Raw genomic sequence first — 25031 nt, forward strand, 5'->3', positions numbered from 1 at the left:
GCATCTATAATTAGAGCATTTGAGGTGAACTAGATAGATAAAACAAAACAATTTAGTCATTCATATTATCATTGTTATTGTTTAAGGTAATCAATATGAAAAGGTTTTTAGGTGATTGACATGAAAAGGTGGGTGGGGAGCTTCAGGTATGGAGTGTCATTTGAAAGAAAATAATCTAAATGGATGTTAGGGTGGTTTTAGTAAATTTGACTTGGTCAAGTTAATTATGGTTTTCTGGGTCCCTGGCTAGTGTGAGGGGCCAAGGTTCGAGTCGGGCTCCCTGACTAGTGTGAAGGGTCAAGGGTTGAGTAGGGATCCCTAGAAAGCTTGGTCAAGGTTTTGGCTAAAGACTAATATAATTTGATTAGGCTAGGCTTTTCCCTAGAGTTGGGGTTTTCCAAGGATATTTCTTGGTGTTCTTTATGTTTTTTATTGCTTCTATATCTTGTCTATGATTTATTTATTTTACCTTGCCTTTGAATACATAATAATGGATAGATCATTCTATCAAACCTCTCATAAAGAGAAAAACAATAGATTGTTACGTAAAAGAAAAAATCTAAACTGGCAGGTTTAAATCTTGTTAGAGTTATTTTTTTATAGACAAGGGAGCTAGCAAACTCCCTACCTATATGCAACAACCCGCAAGCCACATATATTAGTAACTCATAGTTCAACCCAGGATCAAAATATCTGGACACCACCATAAGCTAGAGTTGGGATCGCAGACTCCAACAAGATGCCTATCCTTTGAGCCTTACTATGCAAGGCCATGTTGTCGGAAACTTAAACCCAAGTGGATGGGATGTAAAAACATCATCCCAACCACTCAAGCTAAAGCCCCAGCGACCATCTTTTTAGAAATATCATAAGGATAAAAACAAAATGTTGAAAGGCCACCCTTTAAGGTAATTATGTTAAAAGGTGTACGTCAATGAAGGACAAGATGTAAAGCATCAAAATATGATAATATGCCCACTATTGGACATATGCAAGGAACATTAAAACCATTAAGTGAAAAGTAATGCATCTATATATCCCTTTTCATATTTCCATAGGAAGTATTGTCCATATGTTATTAGCATGGAAAGTATGTGTAATGTCCTATAGTTCATGTAGTTTTCCTTCCATCCCTAATTTTTGCCTCAGAAGAATGATATTTAGGAATTGGCTATCCTAGCTTTATTTCTTTGTGCCTCCAGTGATGTTGCTAACACTCGTGTTGGTGTAAATGACCTTGTAGAGGGAATGTGCCAAGTAGATACATATAGTGAGATAGAAGGAGATAATTGATAATTGAGTTATTATATTCAAATTCTTTATGACATTTTCCTTTCTCAGAGGGAGTTTTTTAGGGGTGATATTTCACTAATTTTCTAATTTTTTTTACTCTTTTGGAAAAAAAATATTTATCTATTTGGTTATGGAATTATCTATTGAGGTCACAATTTCGCCTACATGGTGAATTTCTTGCTAGAATTGGGTGATAAGTTTTTCAGGAAATCCAATGGTGGGATTGTTTAAATTGTTTTTTGATGGTGGGAATGGATTCAACACCATCAAGAACCCCTGTGACACCCAAAATTCTGAACTTTGACAGCTGTAACCTGGATTTCCAAAAACTTTTGCCACATTTTCTCAAAATTCTGCCAGAATTTCTATTACTTTCCAGAAAAAAAAATGTGGCATGTTTAGACTGCACATGTGGATAACAATTCACCTTTTTTACATATATATAATTAAATTAATGGTATTTTCCAAATATTTACCAACTTTGACAATAAATTACATGTTATTTTATTGAATATTCACTTCCATTATATAATCACCAACCTAGATCCATCTTAACTCTGGATCTATCAAGTGCCTAGAGGGATCAAATCTCTTGAGGTGAAAACCTATTTTTTGAGGAAAACCTGAGGAAAGGTTTACACCTCCAGAGATTCATTCTCTTAGAGCTTGATAGATTCAGAGTTAAGATGGATCTAAGCTAATTTAATTATTAATTATTAATAATTATAATATTTTATTTTATTTTATTTTATTTTTATGCAATTTCACCAAGTCACAAGGTAATAATTATTAATTATATATTGTTATTTTTATATAACTTGATGGAGTCAAAATGTTTAGATAACATAACATAACAAGGATTTACATCATTTTTTCCATTTTGGACTACAAGTGTCTGTGGGCCCAAAAACGTAATAAAATTAAATTAAAAAAACATTTGTAAAATATTTTGATTATGAAATGAGAGATGGTTTTTTGTCATGTGGTATTGATGAACCATGGTATTGGTTTGTGTTATTGTAAAAAAGCCTATTTATAAGTTAACAATATATATGGTAAAGTGGGGGTGAATATCTATGATTAAAAATCTTGTTATATTGTAAGTATTTAAGTTTTTAGATGCTTATTAATGAAATTTAAATATGATTACAAAATTTTTATTTTAATTTATATGGTAAAATGGATCTTAATTTATAGCTATATTATTTATATCTTATATATTTTAATGTGATAGAGGGTTTAAATATATCTCAAAAGTAATTATAATCATTTTTCTTTTAGATTTAATATTTATAAATTATTTTGATGGTGAAATGAGAAATGGTTTTGGGGCATGTGTTATTAATGAACCATGAAATTTTCCCATGGTATTGTAAGAAAGTCTATTTACAGGTTAATGATATATGTGGTAAAGTGGGTGTAAATATCCATGGTTAAAGATATTTATATTGTAAGTTTATTGTAAGTATTAAATTTTTTATCTACTTATTAATTAAATTTAAATATGGTTACAGAATCATTATTTTAATTTATAAGGTAAAATGGATCTTAACTTAGAGCTACTACTTATATGTCTTGAGTGGGCCTAATGGTTAAGAGGATGTATTTCCTCCTAAAAGGTCATAGTTCCAAAACTAGAGGGGGGTAGAGTATGTATGCCTTCTAGACTTAGAGTATGTACTTAGATGATGATGGGGTGTACCATTAAGTCACATCATTGTGACCTTAAAATTGGATAGTAATAATAATATATATTTTAATATGATATGTATATTATGATTTTCTTTTATCTAAAAATGTGTTCATAATTTTATTAATAAAAATAAAATTATAGCCCATGGGCATACAATAGATGATAATGGTGTGTACTATTAAGTCACTTCGTCATGTGAAGGTTGCCAGTTAAAAACTCCATGGGAAAAAAATCCAACCATGTTAACGGTTATTGTGGCCCAAGCCAGGTGTGATCTTCGGGTGATTTTGACAACTTAGATTCCCCAGGGTAGTGGTTTCTCAAGCCCGTAGTAATATCTCAAGAACTCAGACAATTTGACAAACAAAAACAAAAACAAAATTAGAATATAACAAATTAAATTTTATTCTTTTTATTAAGTTTAACATTTTATGAACACTACAACCTCTGACATTTTAGTATTATTTAATTGAGATAACATATAAATGTTTACAAATCCTTTACGTCTTATAAATTGAACCTATTAATATAAATTAACATATCGAGCCTATATGTAAAAATGTTTACATACTTTCTTACATTACACCTACACATCTCCCCTACACTAAACTTGTGGAGCATCTCTAGGCATAATGATTTTCAAACTAAAATAATTATCTATCATACTATAAATAGAAATAATATTTCAATCCTTAAAAAGCTACCTTTTATAATTAATGGAAATATAAGTGCTTTCGTTGTTCATTTTTTGCTAGAGCAATCTCACCAAACTTTCACACACATCAAGTTAGAGTTATTCTAGAATTTGATGGCCATCATTTTTGCTTCATCTTCTACCGACATGGATGAAGTTTAGTGGGAGTTTGCATAGGTGAGTCCATATTATTTTATGAATATAGTACATACAATGTTTAGAATGCCATAAAATAGTTTTCTTAGTGGCTATTAATGTAAGTGATGGCAGCGATGGAGGACATGGATGAAGTTTAGTGGGAGTCTGTATAGGTGAGTCTAGCTTATTTTATGAATAGAGTATATACATTGTTTAGAATGACCAAAAATATTTGTCTTAATGGCTATTAATGTAAGTGATGGAAGCGATGGAGGATGAGTCCAAGATAGACATAGCAAAGAGGAGAATCGTTGATACAAGTTCGTCATGAAGTTCTTATAGTGGTGCCAATTCTATCATGCTTTAATGCTCGATAAGGAAATCATACCCACGATGCCCATGGAGAAATATTTAGCAAAACTGGAGTTTCCAAAGGAAAAGAAAAAAATTTCAGTGTTGCTGCATTAATATTCTCCTACAAACACCTCCCTAAAACTTGATCTTAATGTGATTCCTCTTTACAATATTCTAAAAGAAATAAGAAAAACTATTCTCTATACTTGTCAAGCATGACCTCTCTAATAATTAACTATAAGTAGGATTATTTCAATATGTTATGAAACCAGCTCACAAAATAGAACAAAAGATAGATCAACACTTCAAAAGCAACCTCTTTGAGAGGGAAACCTCCTTGGACCTTTACATTACACAAATGAACAATTATTGGATGATACAAATGACAATACCTCCTTTCTATATATAGGAGCATAAGGGGTCACAATATAATGAGAGACAACATAACAATAATAATGTAAGGGCACAACAGTAACAATAGTGGGCTTCTATGGGGCACAATAATAAAAATATTGGGACAGCATGGACACCATATTAACAATAAGGGGCTACAATGACAATAATAATAAGGGAATACACTAGTATTATAGGGACCTAACATGCCCCTCTCCTTCAAAAAAGTGTTGTCCTCAACTCTTGAGTAGTTGTGGATTCTTCTGTATAAAATTCTCATCCTCCCATGTGGAATCTTTAGTGAGTAAGTTCTTCCACTTGATGAGATACTCTAAAATTGATCGATTTCCTAGCTATTGAGTTCTTGTTTATGTGACTGCTTTAGGTTCCAATATGATTTTTCCTTCCTCTCCAAGTTCTGGAAATATTGTTTGAACTGGGAGCTTGTCACCTATAACCTTCATTAAGAATGAAACATGGAAAACTAGGTGCACTCAGGAAGCTGCAGGAAGCTCCAAGTTGTATGACAGAGTACCAATCTTTTGCAACACCTTGTACGGATCATAATACTTTGGTGATAATTTATTATCATTCTTAGCATGCTTGAGGGACATTTGTTTGTATGGTTGTAGTCGTAGAAATACCCAGTCACCTACATCAAAACTTCTTTTGTTGCAATGTTGATCTACCTGTTGTTTCATTCCATTATACGCCAAAGTGATGTTATCCATTAAGAGTTGGATGACTTCTTGTTGATGCTCAATGTGATCTTCCACTACTTGAACCTTAGAATTTTCTCTTAAATATGATGTGATAGACAGTGGATGATATCCATAAAGTGCCACAAATGGGGTCATTTTTGCTGCAATATGGACGGAAGTGTTATACCGCCATTCAGCCAAAGGCAACCATTTGACCCATTGTGTTTGTTTATTAGATACAAAGCAATGAAGATATCCTTCCAAACATTTTTTCACTATCGCAGTTTTCCCATCAGATTGAGGATGATAAGATGAACTATGAGCTAATTGATTATCCAGACATGAAAATAATTTTGTCCAAAAATTTCCAGTGAAAATGGGATCTCTGGTTCTTACAATAATCCTTGGGTTTCCACGTAGCTTTTGAATTGTTTCCATAAATGCAGCAGAAACTGTATTGGCTTTGAAGGGAAGAGATAATGCACAAAAGTATGCATACTTGGTAAGTCTATCAGCAACCACCATGATGACACCTTTCCTTCAGAATTTGCTAAACCCATGATAAAATCCATTGAAACATCCTCCCAACATTGACTTGGAATGGATAAAGGTTGTAATAGACCTGGGGTCTTAATTATTTCAACTTTATTTTGTTGGAAAACCAAAAATTCTGCCACAAACTTTTGAATATCATATTTAAGGCCATTCCAAAAAATTCCTTCTTAACAGTGTGGTAAGTTTTTAAAAATCCTGAGTGCCCTCATAAGGGAGAGGTGTGCAATTCCATAACAATCTTTTGTTTGAGTTGGGAATTCTTACAGAGTTATAAGAATTCTTTGTACCATAACGAATCATTTTTCCAGCCAAATGTATCATATGTATTGGGATCTTGTTGTAACTTTTGAATGAGTACCCACAATTCTTCTTCATTCTTCCATTCATCCCTTGCTTCATTTATCCAATCTGGTTAAATAATAGAAATGGTGCAAAGCAATGCTTCCACATCCTAATCATTTCTTAAGAGTGCATCTGCAACAACATTTTGCTTCCCTTTTTTGTAGATGACTTCAAAGTCATAACCCAACATCTTTGTGACCCATTTTTGCTTCTCTTCTGAAGATAATTTTTTTCTAAAAAGTATTTAAGGCTATCATGATTCTTTTTTACCTTAAATTGTCTTCCCATTAGGTAAGGTCATCATTTCTTAAGTGCATGTACTATTGCCAACATTTCCTTCTCATAAATAGCTTCGCGGAATGACTTTCGAAAGCAACGAGTATTTCTTCTTGCATTAAACAACACCAATTCCATTTCCTGAGGCATCACATTCCACAATAAAGGTTTTTGTGAAGTCTGGCATAGCTAAGACTGGTGCTTAGCACATTGACTCTTTAAGATGTTCAAAGGCCTTTGTTTCTTCTGGAGTCCAAGGAAATGCATCTTTCTTCAATAATGTTGTTAGAGGTGCTATTATTCTCCCATAATTCTTAACAAAATTGTGATAATACCCTATCAACCCATGAAATCCCTGCAGATGCTTATGGATATGGGGATTTTCCATTTCTTAATGGCCTTAATTTTGCTAGGGTTTACCTTAACACCTTCATGAGATACGATATGACCCATATATTCCACCTCTTTTACTCCAAAGAAACATTTGGAGTTTTTTTCATATAATTGTTTCTCCTCTAATAGTTTAAGCACCCTGTTAACATGATCCTTTCAAAACTTGTTGTAGATTAGTATATCATCAAAAAATACTAACACAATTTTTCTAAGGGTTTGAAAATGGAATTCATCAAACCTTGAAATGTAGATGGTGCAATAGTAAGGCCAAAAGGCATGACCAAAAATTCATAATGACCCTCATGAGTTCTAGATGTTGTTTTCCGAATGTCGTTAGTCTTAATTCTGATTTGATGATATCTTGAATGAAGATCCAAATTGGTGAAGTAAATTGATCCATGCAATTCATCCAATAATTCATCAAAGACAAGAATGGGAAATTTATATTTAATAGTGAGCTTGTTGAGCTCCTTATAATTTGGACACATGCACCATGATACACCCTTCTTATGCACTAATACCACTGGAGCAAAGAAAAAAATTTGACTAGGATTAATTATACCAGCCTCTAGCATTTCTGCAACCATACATTCAATTTCGCTCTTTTGGGCATAGGGATATCTGTAAGTCCTAATGATTGGAGGAATACTTTTTGGAATTAAAATTAATAACATGATCATGTTCATGAATAGGTGGGAGGCCTTTGGGAGTCTCAAATACCTTAGAATGATTATCCAAGGCTTTTTGGAGATCTGGAGAAATAGATGATTTCAATGTGGGAACCTCTAGCAAACATAATTGTGAAATTACACCTCATTATTATTTCTTTAGAAGCTTTGTCATGCCATTAGAGATTATTATGTTTCTTGGTTTCCCTGTGATACCCCTTAATTCAACTTCCTTTGCTTCCAAAAAAAATCAAGAAAAGTTCTTGAAAATTTAAAGCTATCATACCCAAATATTGTAACCATTGGACTCCTAGTACAACATCAGCACCACCCATTGGAGTGGAAAGCATTGGACTATTCAATACATATTCTCCCATGGATAGCTTGATATTATGGCACCTTCCAGAGCAATTTATGGTTCCCCCATTTGCAACCATCACTTGACACTCTGGTGTTGAATATATTAAGAAATTCAATTCCTTGCCTATCTTAAAATTATGGGTATTGTCGGAATCAATCAACACTATTACCTTTTCTTCTTGATATGCCCTTATATCTTGAGAGTTTGAGGAGTGGTAATTCCAGCGAATGCATTACAAGATATGGTTGGATTCATTTCTTCTTTCTCTAGGGTTTGTTACTAGTGTATATCCTCTTCTTTTGACGTTTCTTGTTCCTTTGCTTCCTCCTCTTCAAATATATCTTCAAATATTCCATGTTGCCTTTAAGTTTTTCTTCTATACCATCCATCTTAGCTTCCATGCCATCCATCTTAGCTTCCACGCCATTCATCTTAGCTTCCATGCCTTTCTTTAAACCATCCATCTTAGCTTTTATTACTTTTTGGGAGAATACAATTTGTTGCACTTGGTCTCATAATTTTGATATATCATGTTGCATTTCTTCCTGTTCTTCATGGTCATGGTAGAGCTTTCAGGTTGCTAACTAGGTGTTTCCATTTTCTTTCTTTGGGGCATCAATTAATGATAATTATTCTTCACTATGTCCTTTTAATTCCTTGAAAATAATTTTTCAAACCAAACTTATGCAAAATTTTAAACAGACTACACACCTTTTTTCGCTTTGTAGGAACTCAATATTGAATCTTTTGTATCTCTTTAATTTCGTATCTCAAAGGTATGAAATTTCGATTTGTGGTAGCACTTTGAGTCCTTGTTCCAACCCCACAAGTCTGATCAAGATTGGATTCTCCAAGAAAGCGTTATTCCAAATATCCCATGATGACCTAATTATAGACTAATTCAGTACATAAAACTTGTACAAAGTTCCACGTGTCACTATTTCAATCTTCAGACCTGGAAATGATACACAGAAAACTAAAGTCCATCCTATTTCTATACCTTTTTACAAAATTTCAATCTGATGCTCAAAGAGAAAGTTATGATAATTTTACCTAGGTCCCCTGTTTGAGCTATAATTTGGGAGCCTGCATAAATCCTAACTTCCTTGGATCATATCTCCAAAAATATAGCAAGACAAGATCTTAAATTTGTACACAAGATTCATCAAGATTTTAGTTCAAATGAGTTTTAATTTCAGCTTCTAAAACTTTGCAGAAAAATAAAATAAATAAATAAATAAAATAAAATAAAATGTTATAGTGAAAATGCCACGATGACTGGTTTGCAGCAGCAAAACCCTAGAATCCAAAGCTCTAATACCAATTGTAATGCAACCAACTCACAAAATAGAAGAAAAGATAGATCAACGAATTGAAAATTAGCCTCTTCGAGGGGGAAACCTCCTTTACATTACACAAATGAAAAATTCTTGGATGATACAAATGAGAAGACCTACTTTATATATATATATATATATGAGTCTAAGGGGTCACAATATAATCACAGCCAACATAACAATAATAATTTAAGGGCACAAAAATAACAATAGTGGGCTTCTATGGGGCACAATAATAACAATATGGGGACAACATGGGCACCAAAATAATAATCAGGGGCTATAATGAAAAAAATAATAAGGGAATACACTAGTATTATAGGGACCTAACACAATAATACTCCTTGTTGGTGGTCCAACCAACAAGGAATATCTATATATATTCAAAGTGCAAAGAATTAATTGGTTTTTGCAGAGCCTGGATATATCTGTGATGAATCTAGTGAATCTTACTCATTTGGATCTTTATTTGAATCAACTTACATTACTACAGCATTCTGTTAGGCCACCGTTAAGGGTGTTGTGAAACTTAAGGTCTTGAATGTTTCAACAAATTATTTTTTGCACTTCCTAATAGCATTAAAAGCTGCAAGTATGCTACTCGAATTAGATCTCTGCAATTTTCTCCTTAATTTGTTTAATAAAAAACCTACCATGTGTCATTTTGATCATGACACTGTCAATAGTTTCCATTCAACCTCCTTGGTGCTCGTAAAGATGTCCATAAAGATTGATGAGGTAAGAATGTTGTTATCATTCCCCTTAATTCCAACCCTTTCTGGAGATGGGCTTAGCCTAGGGTAGTAGCTTAGAGGTCCTCGGTCAATGGTGAGATAGGGGAGTAAGAGAGAAAGGTGTTATAGAGAGTTAAAGCATGGTTTGGTTAAGGTAAGGTGTACCCTTTATGTAAGGACAAGTAAATATATGCGATATAAATCATGGTGAGTCCCTATGTGTACATGCGTAGGTTATAGAACCTTGCCTTTGTTCTTGTTTCCACCTTTGTTATGGGAAGATAAAGCATGTTTATTCTTGTTTCCACCTTTCTTATGGGAAGATAAAGTGTCTTTGTTTACGCTTCTAGATTTATGCCCTTCATGCCTACTTACCTAAAAGTAAAATTGATATTGCATGTCACAGTAACTCCTTTATTTTAAGTCTTTCTAGATATTTTTAATTTATATTTGTTTATAGAATTGTTAGGAGGGATTTAAATTTTAGTTATAATTATTTTGAAGGGTAAAATCACAAGTAAATCCTAAATCCTACGTACCTCTAAATATAGAATACCATGAGATACACACCTTATTTTTTTCTTTGTTACTCCTAGAGGAGCTACCACAATGTTAGGGTGGTTGTACAGTTTCTGCTTCTTTCTTACTACTGCAAGAGATAGATAGTGTTGGATGGGTGGTTATGGTTTTGTGGGTGGGTGGTTATGGTTTTGTTGTTGCATGTAATTTGTTTGATATTGTTGTCAACTATAAAGCATCTAAGTCATTTCATATTGTAATCAAGTTTGATATCATAGGTGGATTGATGGTTTATGTTTTTGGTAGTAGTAAGACAATAAAATTGTCAAGAAAATGACACATCCATCCTTACATAGAATGCATTATAAGAAAGGAAGATAAGGTTGGTAAAGATCGAGGAAGAAGATAAATGAACATAAAAGAATATCAATTGCAATATTGACTGCAATTCAGAACATTGACTATAATTCATATCATCGACTGTAGCAAGCTCTGATATTTATTTAATTGTAGATTATGAAGCCTACATAGTAACAAGACAAAAAAAAAAAAAAAAAAAAAATCTTTCTAATAACTAAGAAAAAATAAATCTCATACTTGGGAAATTTAATTATGTATGAATAATGTGATATTCCAAATTTGAAAAATATAAAAATATATTTAGTTTTTAAACAAATTAAGTAAATATCAAATTTTAATAAAACTTAGGATAAACGTAATGGAAGTGACCAAGATAATATATGGTAAAAGGATGTTGACAACTAAGGGAATGTTACAATGTGATAACTATTAGTTAAAAGAAATCTTAAAAACCTAAATTTACTTAGCTAAATTTTGTGGTTAGACTAATGATGTTGATTTATGAAATTGATGATAGTTTTCATAACAAATGTAACTTCCATACATCAATGAAGCCCAATATTTGAATGGTTTGGTGGAAGTGAATAAGATAAGATGTGGTTCCTAAGTGAATGATATAATGTGACAATAATTAGGTAAAAGAAAATGTAAAAACCTAAATTTACTTTAAGTAAATTTTCTAGTTAGTTGAATAGTGCTGGTTTATGAAATTGGCGACATTTTTCATAACAAATGTAATGGTGTAAGTTTTAATATATCAATGAAGCTTAAGCATTGAATGGTTTGTAAGATTGATTGTAATTTTTTCTTAACTAAGAAAATAACTTACCTTGTGGATGTTTCCCTGATAAGCTATCAAGGTTTGACCACATAAATTTCATGTCTTGTTTGTTATTCTTATTCTTAACATTATTTCTCTAGTAATTTTATTTATCTTTTAGGCTCTCAAATACCAACCAGTGGCATCAAAGCCAAAAATGTGTATAATGATTTCTTGGATATTTGTGCACATAGGAAGAGAAGGGGTCATGGACAAGTTTCAAGCCATGGAGGGAAGTTCCATTGTGGTACAAGTCTATTTATGTTTTGCAGTCGTCGTAGCAATCAAATCCCAACCACCATTTGGTCTGAGTTGAGAAGAGAATGTTGCATTGTAAGTAGAGATCCAAGTTAATGGAGTCAGGGAAAATACTTCGTCTAGAACCAACACATAGAAGAGGTTGTGCAGAGTGTCGAGTCTGTGAATCAATACAATGGAGGTTGTGCAAAGTCATTAGTTTGTGAAGGTGTTCATATAAGTGGTGCATCATGTTTCATAGAAGCTAAGAGATAACCACAAGTAGGGTATTTTCAATTGAGGAGCCACACCTAGAGAAACCCTAGTTGAGTTGTGTGTAGAGGAAAATGTTGAACAATCATAAATCACTCATTCTATCTCAAGGAGATGACCTTTTTTGGATTGATGTAGATTTAAATGGGTAAACCTTAGCTTATGGAGATGATTTTTTATATGGATATAATAATTTAAAAAAAAAAATCCTTCGAAGATCAATTTTTTTTTTTTAAATGGTGCTAATATATAATTTTTTATGTAGTGTGCATCTAAACTTTTAAAGAAATCAAGTCTAACAAGCCCCAACTACAGGGTATGAGAAACAAGGTTTGTGAAAATATTTTTTATTTTTCAAAAGTTTTGAATTGACATATTAAAAAAAATCATAATCATCAAAGATGTAACATTTGATGAATATTCTCTAATTAAACTACACAACGTAGAAACTAATTTAGACAGAAATAGGTACCCTTAAATCAACAAATTTAGTTATAAACACCACCATCTAGACACAGGGACGTAATAAGAAGCTTCTAATGATAAAGAAGTTGTAGATGTTGAAGAGATTTAGGAAAATGTGGAAATTGTACTATCAACACTAAGAAGATTTACATGGAAGAAAAAACCTCCTAAAATGTACACTAATTTTATTTCATCTATTTCTTTGGTTATTGATGATGGAGAACCTTTTTGTTATCAGGAAGTAATAGATGATACCAATAATGCTAGATGGAAATGGAAATGGAAATGAAATAATATATGGATATCCTGGAGAAAAAAAAACTCGAGACATAGTAGAAATTCATAAACATAGAAAGGTTGTTGGGTGTAATTTGGTCTACAAATTGAAGAAAGTCATTGATGGTAATGTTGAAAGGTATAAAGCCATACTAGTTGCAAAATATTACTCTCATATAGAAGGTATAGATTTCCATGAATTTTTTCTGCGATTTGTTAATCTTGTATCTATTGAGATTGTGTTGGCACTAGTTGCCTTGCTTGATTTGGAGTTAGAACAATTAGATCTTAAAAAAAAATTCTTACATGGAGTTTTTGATAAGGTGATATACATGGAACAACTATAAGGTTTTTTGGAACATCACAAAATAAGGTTAGTTTGGAAGCCCAAGAAATTATTGTACAACCTAAATCAGTCTAACAAGCAATGGTACAAGAATTTTAATTCCTTCATGATGAGCCAAAATTATACTAGAGTGAGTATAACCATTGTGTGTACTTCAAAAGTTTGAATGGTATATTCATTATTCCAATGTTATATGTTTTTGATGTACTTGTTGCAAGCAAAAGCATAGACAAGATCAATAGGTTAAAGGTTGAAATGGCTAGGATCTTTAATATAAAGGATTTAGGAGAAAAATAAATAAATCTTGGTCATTGAAATACACAAAGGTATAAAAATGGTAAGCTCAAGTTTTCACAAAAAAATTATGTTGAGAAAATAATTGTAAAATTTGGGATGACTAATGTGAAACTTGTCAATGTCCCTTTTGCTTCTAATTTTAACCTTTCTTCAAGTTTATATCCTAGTAATGAGGAAGAAAATGAGTATATATATCTTGTGTCCCTTATAAAAATGCAATAATAAGTTTGATGTATCTGATGGTATGTACATACCAGATTTTTCACATGCAGTAGGTGTTATCATTCGATACATGGAAAATTCACAAAAAGAGCATTGGAATGCAATGAAATGAGGGATTCAATATATTAGAAGAATGAGGGATTATTGCATCACCTTTAATGGTATTAGTGATTATTTATGTGGTTATGTTGATTCAAATTTTGTAAGTGATTTATACAAGAGGAGGTCTTCTTCAAGCTATTTATTTACTCTTGCGAGAGGATTTATTACTTGGATGTTACAGCTTCAAGAAACAATTTCTTTACCCACTGCAGAGGTAGAATATATCACTATCTCACATTCTTACAACAAAGAAATTTGGTTGAAGGTTCTTCGAAGCGAGCTTGGAAGAGTTCAATATAGTTTAACTATCTTTTATGATAGTCAAAATTCTATTCATTTGGAAATAAATCCATCTTATCATGGTAAGACGATGAATATTGGTATTAAGTACCATTTTGTAAGACAGGGGATTGATGGAGGTGGAGTAAATCTTAAAAAGCTCCACACTCAAGAAAAATGTGCAGATATGTTTGTTAATCAATGTTATTAGAGACGCTACAAGAACAGATGATAAATGGGTTTGGGAAAGGTATTAGGTAAACGGTTGTAAAGGTGGACATTGTTAGAATTCAACAACAATTATTTAAAATAAAATGTAAAAAACTAAATTTGCTTAAGTAAATTGTGTTGTTACTTTAATTGTGCTCGTTTACAAAACTAGAGATATTTTTCATAACAAATGTAATGGTTTCTATTTAAATATATCTATGGGGTTTCTAAGCCTAATTATAAATTCTTATTGATTAATAAAATACCTTGCCTTACCCTTATTCTTGATTAATAAAATACTTTGCCTTGCCCATGATTGTTTATTATTGTTTACTTATAAAATGTTAGAGTTTTACCACATAAATTTCATGTCTTGTGTTTTATTCTTATTCTTTACATTGTTTCTCACCTATGTTTATTTATTATTTAGACTATAAAATACCAACAATGAAAACTATAGTCCCTATTAAAAAAACTAATAAGAACAAAGGTTAAAAAAACTAATAAGAACAAAGGTTGAAAATAAAAAAAGAATTATATCACATCTAATTCTTTATGTAATACCACGTAAACTTAATTCTTTTAAAAAGGCATTTTTCTCTTAAAAAAATAAAATGGCATATTCAAAAGTATATTTATTTATTTTATATTTTTAAATAAAGATTTAATAAATTTCTTTTAGCTTATTATTTTTATTATTCTATACATTTAATTTTACATGAATAAGTATAAAATTATAATAAAATTAAACTATTTCAATTTACGTATGAAAATGTTTATAATAATATATATGTAAAAATAATTTCCAAAACTTTTCTTTTGCATTACTAAAATCTATTACAAAGTTTGTAGTTTTTCCTATGAATCATATGAATATATATGTAAAAATAATTTCCAAATTTTTTTTTGTATTGCTAAAATCTATAACAAAGTTTGTAGTTTTTCCTATGAATCTATTTTAAATTGTCATTAAAACATACAACAATCAACTGCATCACTATATATAAACAAGGTTCTTACCTGATCTCTTGGTCAGGTATATGCATCATTAGACCAAATAACTAAATAATTTACTTTACCTCTTGGCTTTTGGCTTTTCCAAGATGTTTTTCTTTTCGGAATTTTAATTGGCTTTGATTATCATTACTTTTTGTATACTAATTGTATGTCATGTACCTCACGGATATGGGATTTTTTTTCCACTTTTAACTTCAGTCATAATGTAAGATGCTTCTTCTCCGGTACTTAATTATTGTCAGCCTAGTCATTCTAAGTCCTTCTAAAATTTTCTTTTAAAAGACTTATTATCTTTCTTTTTTTTGTAAATCAGTAGTTATATATTAATTCATAAAATACATATGATACAAAAAGGTCTACACGCACAGACAAAGTCAAAACATCACCGCATATTCAAAAAGACTATAAGCAGCTGAAATTTCATCCACTGAACCCGAGGCTAACCACGCAGGGCTACCTAAAGAGGGGTTTAAATCAGACAAATCCACCACCTTGGGGTACTGGACAGTAGTTCCAAAAAGAAAGAGGACCTGGTAGACCTCTACAACTACGACAAAGAGAAACAAAACCAAAAGAGAAACAAGGAATAGAGAAGCCATTACAGCTTCAAAATCACATAGTCAGTGGTGGGAACACTTGGTCTGGCCACTGTAGTCATTTTCCCAGGTTGTTGAATCATCTAAGGGGTGGGGCGCCTCCCCTGGCTAGTATCGGTAACCTCCTCCGAGACTTCCATCGCTGCCCTGGATCCCTGACGAATGGAGGGCCTGAGGATATTGATGAGGACACTCAGCTTTTGCGAAAGGGTTATTACTTCCTGAGTCAGGGCACTAAAATTGAATTCCATGGCATCTAGCTTAGCCAAATTCTCTGTAGAAATGAGAGAGATGGCCTGGTGAGCTCTTTTGATATCTTCAACCTGCATGCTAAGCACTTTGGCCAGCATTGTCTTCATTCTCCACATTTCTCCTTGGGTTCAAACAAATTGAGTTGCTCTTGTGGTCATCGTGCCTGGAACAGCTAGCCAGTCCATTTCTGTCTCCAGTGCATGCGCATCCAAACATTCTTCCTCCTCTGTTACCGCAGCTTTGAGCTCTTCGATTTTGCGTTTTTCTTTCTGAGTGGTTCTGGTTTCGTAAGCCTCCCAGGCTTTCTGCATGTCCCAGTTGGCGGAAATATTCTGACTACCCTCATGCACCATAATGTTATTACAGGTTGAGGAAACACTGAAAATCCTAGCAGCACTGCAATTGTTAAGAAGCAAGCCGGGAGAGAGCCGTGTTCGGATCTTCTGGTTGGAAGCCTTAGATATAGCTGGGGGTGGGAAGGTCTACCTTGAGATCTCCCACTTCGCCGTCGAATGTATGTTGTTCCTACCATAATAACTACCATTACAGTTTCCCAATGCCTAATCATGATTCGTATCCAGAGCCTTAACATTGCCACACTTAAGGCTATTGGTTAAAAGCCATGTGTCCTCTCCTTCGTTTTGTTGATGGTGCGGAACATATTTTTTGTTGATTGCCCTCCTCGATCGATGGACTTTGTCCTTGTATATGATTTCCCACTCTTCCTCATGTACTCCATGGGCCTAACGCCCATTGTTCCTACGTTTGGCTATCTTAATTTGCTATTAAGGCATAACCCATCGTACTACTGCACCCCTCCTCCCTGTAACGAATGTCTTGTCTCGAAAGATGTAAACACTTATCCCGAAGATTAGTTCATGTGGCATCATGCCAACAGGTTTCCGAGTAGGTGAAGTGGTGATCGATCCGTAGTTAGCTAGATAATTAGCCACCACATTTGCCGTTCTTAGTACTGCTTGGAGGATGATTCTGTCAAGGCCTGAGAGGTGCTCTGCTATGAGCTTTGTGACCTTGGCCAACCTCCAATGCTTCATCACCTTACTCGGTTTTGATCCCATCTGCATTCTCCTTATAGCATTGATAGCCAAAAGAGAATCCCCTTCCACCACTGTAACTCCTATTCCCAGGCGAATTATAATTCGCAACCCTTGTTCCAAAGCCACAAATTCCATCTCATTGTTGGTGCCTTCACCCAACGATTAACTGAACATATGTTGAATTTCCCCTTTGTAATCTCGGAGGACACCTCCTATACCTGCTGGACGAGGATTTCCATGAGAAGCCTCGTCAAAGTTGAGTTTGTGAAATCCTGTTGGTGGTGGTGACCAAACATTCATGGAGGGGCCTTGTTGAGATCGTGGTTCAGATGAAACAAAGATGGATCCTGTCTCAATTTCAAATGTCTGCAGAATTTGTAAGTCAGTCGCTGAGAAATCCTTGTTCTATTCTGCTTTCCATTTGGAAAGAGTCGTTTCCTTCATGTTTTGCAAGATGGTGGCTTTAATAAACTCTATGGTTTTAGCTTCATTTTGAAACACTCTTCTGTTTCGTTCTTTCCATATCATCCACACTACAAACCCAGGGATTAAATTCCATAATGTATTGACTATTTGGGTTTTCGAAAAATTACTACACCAATTCACTATGCTTTCTTGTATTGAGTTCTTGTCCCTGTCCGTTCTCTTAAATATGGTTTCCATCTAGTTCCATAGGCTTTCTATCCATTTACAGATGTTGAGGAGGTGATTCATGGACTCCTCCTCATTTTCACATAGGGGGCAGCGTGAGGGGCCTATGAACCCTTTTTCCGGAGGTTCTCCCAAGTAAGAGTTCTTCGGTGCGTCAAGAGCCAAAGGAAAGTTTTAATCTTCGGCCAAAGTTCAGCATCCCAAACTTTGCTATACCGATTGACTTTTTCCCTTTGGTTGTTTTCTTCAATATAGACTCTTGCTTCTTTGAGGGAGAAATTACCCCCCTCGAGCTTGCCCCAACGTAGTTGATCTGCATCATGAGCATTCCTTATTTTCCTTTTGGCAGCTCTGTTTGCAATGCTCTCATAATGTTGTCCTCCTCTTCTGGCTGCCCTGTATCGTTGAAGACCCACTGTTTCCAAGCTTGGTTAGTATAGTTAGGTTTCTAGTAATGATTCACGGTTATCCTCCCTAGCTCCTGGTATCTTCTCTGAATGGTGAGGAAATCAGGGCTTTCGATCTTAGGTAATTGCTACCAAGCATCATACCAGAACAGGGCAGTCTGTCCATCTCAAACTTCCCAAAAACTCTGTTCCTGAATTATGCCTCGATTAGTTCTTGCAAAGTTCCAGATTGGAGATCCATTTGGGTTTTCTTACATCCTGATTAGATTCTGTGGGCTATAGTGAATAGCATACTTTGCTTTCCAATGTTTGGCCCAGGGTATATTCGGTTCTTTGACCCATCTCCACCATAACTTGGCTCCACAAGCTTGGTTGACAATGTAAGGGTCCTAAAGATTTAACCCACCTAGGTGTTTGGGTTTGCATATTTTGTCTCATGCCATTAAAGACCACTTTTGTTTAACTAAGTTACCCAACCAAAGAAAAGCTTTCTGGATAAGTCGGATTTTCTGAAGCACACCTTTAGGTGTCGGGAGAATAGAGAGCATGAAATGAGGTATGGCTTGGAGGATGAATTTGGTGAGGACTAGGCGGCCTGCAAAGTTGAGGGTCTTATGAGTCTAGTGTTGACACCCTTTCTCTAGATTGGCGATCATTTTTTCCTATTGTGTTTTTTGCCAGGGTTTGTCTGTTAGAGGAACGCCTAGGTATCTTGAAGGGAGGTTACACCTCTTGAAACCAAGGATATTAGAAAGATTTTTCTGGACTGCTAGATGTGTATTAAAAAAGAATATGGAAGATTTGGCTAGATTAAGTTCCATACCTAAGGCAAGGCTGAAGCGATTGAGAATGCTTTTGAAATTGAGAGCTTGTTTGACAAAGGGTGTTCCATGCAGCATTGTGTCATCGACAAACTGCTGATGTGTGGTTGCAAGGCTAGAGGGCACGGGTTGGAATCCCTAAATAAAGCCATCCTCTTTTGCTCTTCTAATAAGCCAGCTAAGACCTTCCATTAGTATAACAAACAGAAAGGGGAACAGGGGATCCCCTTGTCGTATACCTCTAGAGGGTGTGAACTAGGCTGTGGGAGCTCCATTAACTAGAATGGAAAATCTAGTAGACTTAATCAAGGCTAGAATCCATGTTATCCACTACTTCGCAAAGCTAAAGGCAATCAGAATAGCCTCCAAATAGTTCCAGCTGACTTTATCATAGGCCTTCGATAGGTCCAACTGCATTAGCATGCCCACTTTTTTATGAGTTTGGAGAGTATGAATCATCTCTTGAGCTAGCAATATGTTGTCCATAATCTGTCTCCCTTCTACATAACTAGATTGTTCTTCTAAAATTATCCCTGGAAGAATTGGTTTTAGTCTGTTAGCTATGACTTTAGATATGATCTTGTATAGAACATCGCATAATGCAATTGGCCGAAACTTTGACGGAGTGTTTGCTTCCTCCTCCTTTGGTATAAGGGTTATGAACGTAGAGTTGAGGGATTTTAGGATGGAAGAGGAGCACCGGGAATCCTCCACCACTTCCCACACCTCTATTTTGATTATTTCCCAATAGGCTTTGTAAAAGTCGATGGTGAAACCATCTGGTCCTATCGCCTTACCATTTGGCATATCTTTCACTACTTCTTCCACTTCTTCCAAGGTGATTGCTCGATTTAAAGCCTTGTTTTGATCCTCTGTGATGAGCTTAGGAATAGAATTCAATAGGGACCTAATAGCCTCCTTTCTGTCAATGTTATGTTCCAGAGCAATTTGGCTAAAATGATTTATGAGAAGGCCCGAGGTTTCATGATGAGTTTGCACCGAGGTTCCCTGATCATCCTTTATTCTTAATATTTTATTATCACTTTTGTGATCAATGCAAGATATGTGAAAAAAATTAGTGTTCTTTTCACCTTCCTTAAGCCATTGAATTCTAGATTTTTGCTTTCATAGAGTTTCCTCCTATTGGCATCTGATCTGCCAATCCTGCATGAGTTTTTGTTCAGTATTAATTGTTTCTTGATTAATATTTCCCTGGATCCATTCCTTGTGAATTTGTTCCAATTGCTCCTCCAGCTTCTTTTTTCTTTAAATATGTTGCCGAAGACTTCTTGATTCAAGGATTTTAACCTGGTTTTGATATGTTTAAGTCTAGCTTGGAAAATGTAAAATTTAGTACCTCTTATACCTATCGGTTCACTCCACACTATTTTATTTTCGATGTGAACACTGAATGACTCAGCCAAAACTTTTCAAATCTGAAGAGCTTATTCCTTGGTGTGCCTAGGATGGCCACATTCATTATTATGGGCCAGTGGATCGAACCCAGAAGGATGGTTTCTGTCACTAAGAATCTGTCCAATTTAGAGGCGATTTGCCTATCACCCCCTCTTTTGTTGTTCCAGGTGAAAGCTCCGCTCTTGGGGAAGATTTCCACCAGCTTGGCTGATTTGATAAAGTCTTTGAAAGCTTCAGTATCGCTATTGAGCGTTCTGATGCCTCCTTTTTTTCCGTAAGCGAAGCTATCATATTAAAATCTCCTCCGAAAATAGCTTTTACTTGGGGATGTCTCTGCTGCACGTTGGATAGATCTCTAAGCCATACCAATTTTGCCTCTAGTTTCTAAGGGCCATAGACATTAGTACAGAGATAGGTGGTTCGATTCCCTACCATTTGGACTCCTATAGATATATGAGATCTGGCAGATTCAGAAGATATAAGATGGAGAACCTGAGGATTCCAAAAAATGGCCAGGCCCACTTCCCATCCACTGCTCTCCGTTTCTAGGTATTCCATTCGTTTGCCCAATTTTTTACTGATGTTCTCCATTGTTTTGCTGGAGCATTTAGTTTCTTGCAAGAAAATTATATCTAGTTGTTCCTTTTTTACTTTTTTCTTTAATGATCGCTGCTTCTTTAGGCTATTTATCCCTCTAGCATTCCATGAAAGTACTTTCATAATTAACAAATTTTAAGAGGTGAGTGTGAACGCCTCAAGGGCTTTCATCTTACCTGAGTTTAGGAGCATTTGACCAAGTTCTTGTAATGCTTCATTGTTTGTCCTTCGTCCTCATTTTTTCTGGTGCTTTGAGTTGGATGTATTCTGATGTAGTCCCTGAGCTCTCACCCCTAGACCTTTTGTTGTTCCCAAGCTCCTTCTCTGCATATCTAGTTTTGCTTGTTGTCTTGCGATGAATAAGTTGTTGATTTTGTTCACCTCCTCTTCCGATATGTGTTTCATGCCTTTCTTTTTCCAGTTTTCTATTATATTTGGTAGATCCATACCTTCCTGTTCAAGAATGTTGCTTAGTTCCATATCCTCAAGCCCTATTCCGCTAGTCATCATTTTTTACTTTTATTCTAATCCTTCTGTTGATCTCTGAGCAATTGGAATGTTGTTTGATGGAATAGAAATGGGCTCTTGTATTCCTGGTGTGGTTGTGGTTTGGTTTTCTCACAATGTCTCGTGCTCTGGATTGGTGTCCTCTGAATCTGTCTCTGATTCCAACACCTTAAAAGCATTGCTTGTGCTTCTGAAGGAGGTACTTTCTTTATTTTTTTGTCTTTTATTTGTTCGTTGTCTAGCCTGAGGTCGAACAAAAGCCTCCTTATTATTACCTCCTCTATTTTCATTGGGTTTCTCCATTGTTTTGTTCATTGGGCATTCTCTGATCAAATGTCCATGTTCATGATATTTCTTGCAACGAAATGGGATCTGCTTATAGTCTATAGCTTGAAAATACACTTCATCTCTGTATTCCAACCATAGGCCCTCATGTAGAGCTCCTGAAACATCCATCTCGACACATATCCTAGCACAAGAGGTGTATCTTTTCTGTAATGTTGCCTCTGAAGCTTTGATGAAGGTGCCTAACTTATTGCCTATCTATTCAAGCGCTGCATGTCCTCAGTAGTCAATCGATAGAGAAAACACACGAATCCAGATCGAAACCTATTTGAAGGTTTCCTGTTCTGGTGCGAAGTTGGGTTTCCATGGTCTCATGTAAAGACCTGCTGAGGCAAAGAAATACGGGCCTCCATAAAAAATTTGATCCCTATCCTCCAGATTGGTGAAAACCACTATGAAGAATCCTTTGGCTCCTAGGTGGAGTCTTACATCGCCTCTAGGTTTCCATTGTCGCTTGATCCAAAAGCACAAGTCTCATTCTGTTGGCCAAAAACCCATAAACTTGCAGATCACTGCATGTTCTGCCATGTGGTCTCGGTATGCCTATAGTTCTGGGTCAGAGATTATTACTCATAGGGTATCAGTTGCTTTGGGTTTGCACAGACCCTGGGTTTCTTTCTTTTTGGCTCTCATCGTTGTTCCTTCGTGTCCTGCCTTAGCTTGATTTAGATCCTCCTTATCTCTTGCTCGTTCATCGTGAAGCTCGTTTTCTTGTGAACCCTGATCTGAGGATTAGTTTTCCTGTCTCTATTAGCGGTACTATTGCCGCCAATGATTTCTTTTTGTTTCTGGTTGTCTTTGCCCTCGCTTTTTTAGCTTTCCTTTGTTGGTTGGATTCTCTCCTGACTTCTCATAGCCTGAGATTTGCACCCCGTCTAGTGTAGTCTTATCCTTGTGCATCATTACCTGTTTATAAGAAGGGGTCCCGTTGGACCCCGCATTTTTCATATGTAGGGTGAGAACCCGCCCTTTTCTAGAAGCTCTGCCGCTCTGGCACTGTCCTCCTCCAGAGTTGGTACTATGGCTACAACTTGAATAGGTCTTCTTCAAACCCTAGACACCATCAAGCTCTCCCACCACCCCCGCATGCATTTTTAAAAGACTTATGAACAAATATATAGTTACTACTTTACTAAACTAGATAATTATCACATATATTGCATTTCATCGCACATAAATTTCATTCACCTATAAAGTTCCTCACATTTTAACATCTTTACCTTTCTCCTAAGATTGTATTAAAATGTCCCTTTATTAATTTACCTAACACTCTAATCCAGCACTAAGTTCGACTTTGGTTTATAAACTTATACTCCATACCCTCAATCTGTAATGACTATGTTGTATTTATTGTATCAAAAGTGACTTAGGCATATGTCTAAGGTTATGATTTATATACCATCCATATCTCTACTCATATCACTGCGGCCTTGATATTCTTAGCATGTGATAGCTATGGGTGAACATCCCAAGGCACCTGAAAAATCAAACTACCAAGCCTATCCGACCAGCTACACACCAATCACGTGATAGTCACTTGGGTGTTCAAACCTGGGATTCTGTGAAGGGTTGAGATTTCTCAAGGTGATTTAGTGTCCTTTCTTGTTCCTTCCAAACCCTAAACCTTCTAACACTCTCTTCCTCTTTTCATTTGATGTTTTCCTATTCCCAATTCGTGGCCAGGTGAATGGGTTTGTAATCGCACAACTGTTGGGAATTTCCAGAACGAGGTGTCACAACGGTTTCCTTGTGTGTCACATATATTATATGTTCGAGGCTAAAGGAAATCTACCCGAGGCATTTTAAAGGGTGTTGGAGTTTAGCATTCTCGCTGGTAGTCGCTCATGCTGGTGCATTTGGTTCTAAACCTTTAAGGAACGCACCCATTTCGTTCCAAAGATAAGGTTTTTACTCTGTACTGATATGTTTTCATAACATTATGTTCTTTATATCCCTTCCTCTGTCAATTTATATTGACAGTTTGTCTTAAGTTTATTTACATTGAGGTATGGTGAGAATGTCTATGGAGGATGAAGAACTATTTTTCTCCTAACATTTCCATTTCTCTCCTCACCACCACTCCCATCCAAGTAATAGACTCGGGGTTTTTTTCCTTCTTTGTCAGTTTGGTATTTGTGGCTATTATGTTTCAATATTAGATTCAATTTCATGGTTTTCACACTCAATGGAGTATCAACTTCATGTCTGCTCTGTACTTTATTCTCTAGGAAATAGGGGAATCAATCAGCGTTGCATCAAGCATCAGTATACCGGTATGTTTAACTCTTAGACTAAAAATGCTCTACAATGGTTATTCAATTGCAATTTTTTCTAGAAGATTGAATATTAACTCAAGTTTTTATTTTATTTGCCTTTGATAGGTACGACGCCTGCATAACCTTGTTGGGTTTAATGTCCCCTTTGTTCCAGTGTCTGGAAGCTTCGGTTAATGCAATTATGCTTTTTGATAGGTCGATTCACCGCTTCCGCCCTCATGATGGAACTCTTTCAAATGTGTGTGTCTTTATAGAGCTTCATTCATAGTATTAAATTGCTGAGAGCATGGCCCTAAATTTTATGTTTACTGTGTTTACTGAAAGAGTTCCGGGGAATTGATCATGTGAATTGGAGAGGTACTGATTTGACCGATTGAACTAATTTTTGGGCTAAATCTATATTCACAGTTATATATTTTAGTTGCTATTTTCTTATTAAAGTTTAGTACCGCCTATTTTATGATGGAAATTCCTTACTGTGAATTCAGATTGCATTTCAGAATATATGTTCAGAGTAATGTTGAAATGTTAATGGAGCTAGGTTGGCAATATATACTCGAATTTCGCTTTGAATGAGAGTCTACGTTCACTGCTATGGGTTGTTAATTTTTCTGTTTCTGTTTCATACATTCTGTTGGTTTACTATAATTTTCATTGCAATAACTCCAGTTTTGTGGCGATGGTTCCCATAATGTTGCGTTAGCTCTTGTATTGTTGCAGTAGCTCGAGTACTGTTGTGATATCTCCAGT

At 35.0% G+C, this 25031-nt stretch overlaps 1 long non-coding RNA gene across 1 annotated transcript; it reads left to right on the forward strand.

Annotated features, from left to right (window-relative positions):
- The first annotated feature begins 23449 nt into the window (after positions 1-23449).
- LOC149190359 (uncharacterized) lies at positions 23450-24681 on the forward strand. Its single transcript, XR_016256489.1, has 3 exons — positions 23450-23909; positions 24234-24278; positions 24387-24681. It is a non-coding gene; the product is annotated as an uncharacterized LOC149190359 (long non-coding RNA).
- Positions 24682-25031: the final 350 nt, after the last annotated feature.

The sequence above is a fragment of the Pinus tabuliformis genome, chromosome 3_1 (assembly GCF_031772625.1).
Source record: "Pinus tabuliformis cultivar Carrire ecotype Pingquan chromosome 3_1, CPIR1, whole genome shotgun sequence".
Classification (NCBI taxonomy): domain Eukaryota; kingdom Viridiplantae; phylum Streptophyta; class Pinopsida; order Pinales; family Pinaceae; genus Pinus; species Pinus tabuliformis.